At 25.6% G+C, this 5,372-nt stretch overlaps 1 long non-coding RNA gene across 1 annotated transcript; it reads right to left on the reverse strand.

Annotated features, from left to right (window-relative positions):
- Positions 1 to 422: 422 nt before the first annotated feature.
- On the reverse strand, positions 423 to 1,635 carry LOC136083822 (uncharacterized). Its single transcript, XR_010640125.1, has 2 exons — positions 1,471 to 1,635; positions 423 to 1,318 (listed from the first exon to the last, which is right to left on the reverse strand). It is a non-coding gene; the product is annotated as an uncharacterized LOC136083822 (long non-coding RNA).
- Positions 1,636 to 5,372: the final 3,737 nt, after the last annotated feature.

Raw genomic sequence — 5,372 nt, forward strand, 5'->3', positions numbered from 1 at the left:
TATTCCATTTAGGGGAGTATATTAAAAATTTCGTAAGAAGAAGCTCACAATCAATTATGTCAAAGGCATTGGCAAAGTCAAGGAATATTGCAATTAGTTATTATTAAAGTATTTATATAATAAAAACTGCATTCATCGTTTACAAAAAATACATTCAACAATAAATATCAGTAATTTTATTAAACAAATTATAATTTATTATTAGCTCTATTCTTTACATATATTTAATATAATATTTATACAACAATTATTTGCAATGTTCCATTTATATAATAAAAACTGCATTTATCGTTTACAAAAAATACATTTAATAATTATTATTTGTAATTTTTTTAATTCAGTTATTTTTTAGCATTTTTTTTTTGTGAATTTTATTTAAAAGCCTTCATTGGAGAGTGCTTTGCTGGAATCTATAGTAAAAATTTTTTTTTTTTTATAAACTTGAGTTTTTAATATTTCCTATTGATGATGATAGTGATGCAATAAAATTACTTTTATTCAGATGTTCCTTCTTGCAAAACAAGCGTTTTAAGTTTCTTTTAAAAACAACTCTTACTTGTGGGGACGCAAATATATATACTAATGCATCAGTCCACAGAGATATATGAATAGATATAGCTACATACATACTTAAATGATCATTCACGTTGACTTTTTCTCTATCTGATAAAGCTATTATTACATCAGGTATTGCAAATAACACAACAAATATTGTTATAATACTGACAGATAGTAAAATTCCTTTAAAGACTCCTTTGTTTTGTTGGTTGGAACGAACATTTGCTTTTTGCTTGTAAAAGTGTACTAGAGTATACATGTAAAAAAATACAGAAAAGCTAATTATAACTAAATCGTAGCATGCGTAAATCGTGTACTCATAAGATTGGTTTATTACATCTGTTCCGAGTAAGCTTCCAATCAATATAGCAATACTCAATAAAATTATCATCATAATGATGGTTTTTTTTTTCGACCAATAAATGATGTATTTTACGTTTAGCTTAATATGCAAAAATCTGTCAAATACAAACCAAAATGTTGTATAATACAATGCTGTTTTTAAAATTGAAAAAACAATTAAAAATATTTTTAATGGTTCAAAAGACATTTTATTTATTAAATTCAATAAAGCCAAAATTGCAAGATCTAAACTTAAACAAAAGTCTATGAAACATAGTTGGATTAGTATATATCGCTGCGTTACATCAAGTTTGTTTGTAAATTTAACAAGTACAATCAAACCCACGACGTTCAAAATAACGCCAATGACGGAAAAAGTTTCATAAATAATGGATTTTTTTTTACGAATGTCCATTCCCTAAAGAAAAAAATGCAAATAGAGTTAATAATGTTAAACTTCGAATTTTATTAAATTGAATCGAACGTTTTTTTTATTAAAAGAAACTATTTATAGTGAAGTACATGTACGTTTTATAGATTATATTTAAAGCTTTGAATAATTATCAGGACCTGAATTGAAGATAGGCATTCCCAGAGTCACAAACTAACTCACATCTTCCCTTTCTCAAACACAAACGCCCACACGTTTAAACAAAAGTATTTAATTCTTTTAAAGTAAACATAGCAAAAGTAAAACTTTTTGTATGCAACTAATGTTGTGTTTCTAACTAAAGTAAAGTGATTTGCACCATAAATGAGATTATAATAATAATCTATAATTAAAATGCCAATAGCTGAAATAAATAATGACGTAAAACAAATTTTTTTTAGCTTAAATAAAAAAGTATGGGAGAGTTAACTACAAGAGCAAAACACCCACGTCACCAATTTCTTATAATGCCTCTATATGTTTTTGAATGTTAGTAAAAACAAGATTTACTTGATAAATAATTTTAAAATTGGTTGTTAAATGTATTTTTATGACAAAGAAGCAAGTAAATGATTGGTATAAATTAAAAATATTAGCGCTAACTGAGACTAAACTGAGACTAAGTAACAGAAATTAAAAGTTAAAGTCATTTTTTATATAAATTATTACAACAAGACAAAAATATTTGAAACAAATTAGCAGTATAAATTAAAGCATTGTTTAAATTTTTAAAAATTGTGTTTTTAAGTTGTTTTTTATTTATTTGTGATAAATAAACAAGCAACTTAAATCTTTCCGGTGGTGTTCTACTGCACGTAAAAGAAATTTTTTAAGCTTTTTATCTTTGGTTAAAGATTTTGCAAAGTCTTAAATTAGTTTAACAGCTCGTTCTGCTGTATCATTTACAGATTTTAATGATTTAAAATGCTCAAACATGTGCTGAGAATTTCTGTTGGCTTACGAAAACATTGGGGATTGGGCTAATCCATCACCATACTTGTTTGAATGTCCAAATAGATTTAGAATATTGGTTGATTTTGGTCAAAATAAATCAGTTAAACTAGTACTTCGTTTAAAAAGAGAAAATTGGGGAAAACCTAAATCATGTTTCAAGTCTTCCCTTGTAATTTTAAGAATTATTTTTGCAACTTTTGCTTTTTCAAGATCAGACACTTTCAGAAAATAGTGAGAGAGGAGACATATCTTTGTTTAAATACCAAAGATGATGGTTAAATGATTCAATCGCAGGAACAGCATCATCATTGTAAATTTTTTTTAAAGAGCATTTTAAAGCATTTCTTTGTTAAATTCCAGGTCATTATATAATGCATCAATTATGTTTTTATATGAAAGCCACATTTTTATAAAAAACATCATTGTAAATTTAAAAAATCGTGATAATTTGCATATTTAACTTTATTCATAATATACCAAACCAGCAAAAGCAAACGTTTTTGATGTATGCAAAATTGTACACATCCATTTAGCATAATAGAAAGTCCCAGGTTTGTGTCACTATACATTTATTTGTTTTGCATTCCATATTGCAAAGCAAGTCGCATTTAATATTGGCAAGCATTTTGGCAACATTCTTGATAATCATCCTAATGTTTTTTGAGACTTCCGTTAAAGAGAAGCAGACAAAACAATTTTTATTTTTTGTTGATTAGTTTTTAATACTGGTACATACATTTTAACTTTTCAAAAAGTGCTATCTGAACCTTATGAAAGTTTAGGGCAAGTTTTAGTGGGTGAAAATAATGATTTTTAATGTCATCGGAAACTTGCTATCGAATTTTATTTTAATCACATTATATATTGTATATTTTACCCATACATATTTTTATATATGTACTTGAACAGATATATTTCATCAATATAAGTCAACATTTCATGCTCATCCGGCTAAATGCCCTATAGAGCCCACATACCCGCGAAGACAAGTTCAGCCTACTAAAGAGCAACATCACCTGCATTGCTGACCATGAGTAAGTGAGTTTAAGAAGGACAATGTAAGATAAAGTCGAGTCAGTAATGTAGCATTAATAAAACGGACAGATATTGTTAGAATATGCAATTTACACTATAAATTAGGCTATCTAATTAATGTATTAATATAAAAGTAGTCAACATTAGCGGTGTTGTGGTTTTTGTCCTCCGGCTAGTTGCCATGCAGAAGCCAGATTTCCAAGACCCGAAAAGACGAGTTTAGCTCATTAAAGACCATTATATCTCGCTTTGCAGACCAAGAGTAAGCAATTTAAAAAAGAACAAAGAAATTAAATTAAAAGTTAGAAGAATTCGAGTTAGAAAGCGAGCATCGAGTTAGAAAGAGAGCATCGAGAAAGCGGACAGATTATACACGAGATGTTAAAATTTGCAATTTGTAAAACTTTGTTATACTGTTAATTAGGCTACCTAATTAATGCATGTGGATGTAACGTAGTCAACATTGCTCCAACTTACAGAAGTGTTTTAGAAATATATTTTTTTTCAATATATATATATATATATATATATATGTATATATATATATATATATATATATATATATATATATATATATATATATATATATATATATATATATATATATATATATATATATATATATATTTATATATATATATATATATATATATATATATATATATATATATATATATATATATATATATAAATATATATATATATATATATATATATATATATATATATATATATATATATATATATATATATTTACAGAGGCGTAGAAAGAATTTTTTGGTGTTCGAGATAGGTAACTTCCAGACATGGAGCAAACTCCAAACATTTATACGTTTATACTTATGTCAAATAATGAGGGTTTGCAAAAAATTGCGATGATTGGAGGCTGGGAACAAAAAAGCCCCAAAATTTTTTCCCCCCTGCCCCAAACGTGAGAGCAACAAGTTGATGAAATATTTTTTGTACTATTCTTAACTAGACTTATATTCATCGACAAATTTTAAGTTTCATAGTATTATCTATTAGCGTTTATAAATTATTAACATATAAAATTTGCAACCCCCTCAAATTGAGGGGGGTTTAAACTTTATATGGTCATAATTTTTAAACGCTAAAATATTTTAAAATGAAATCTAAAATTTATCGATGAATATAAGCCTAGTTAAGAATAGTACAAAAAATATTTCATCAACTTGTTGCTCTCACGTTTGGGGCAGGAGGGGCGAAAATTTTGGGGCTTTTTTGTTCCCAGCCTCCAATCATCGCAATTTTTTGTAAATCCTCATTATTTGATATAGGTATAAACATATAAATGTTTGAAGTTTGCTCCATGTCTGGAAGTTACCTATCTTGAACACCAAAAAATTCTTTCTACGCCTCTGTATATTTATATAGATATATTATATATATATATATATATATATATATATATATATATATATATATATATATATATATATATATATATATATATATATATATATATATATATATATATATATACATATATATATATATATATATATATATATATATATATATGTATATATAAATAATAATGATGTTAATACAAAGCCTAATATATACTTCTAATGTTAATGTTAATAAGAAGTCTAATATATTTTTGTTGAATATATTTTCATTAAATAATATGCATTAGGCTCCTTATTAACATTTGTTGAGCACTCTTAATTGTATTTTAACATTCCGTGTAAATATGGATACTAATAATTTCACTTACTCGTTGAAAAATATACTTATACTAGATAAAAAAAAGTTATACTATTTCTTTGATTAAAAAAGTTGAGAATTTTATTGAAAGAATTTGTTTGAAAGCCCAATTTTTCTCAAAACCAAAAACAAACACAGATGAAGTACTTAATAATAACCAAGATAATGATGGTTGTGGATTTAAAACAAAAATACTTCACCTTTTATACCTGATTTAGAAAATTTTGAAAATGACCCAACGCATTTAATTAAAACAATAAAGTTTCGCCCAATAAAAAACGAGTTTCAAACAGATTTAAAGTTCGATATTAAAAAGTTAAAT

Source organism: Hydra vulgaris, chromosome 08 (assembly GCF_038396675.1).
Source record: "Hydra vulgaris chromosome 08, alternate assembly HydraT2T_AEP".
Classification (NCBI taxonomy): Eukaryota; Metazoa; Cnidaria; class Hydrozoa; order Anthoathecata; family Hydridae; genus Hydra; species Hydra vulgaris.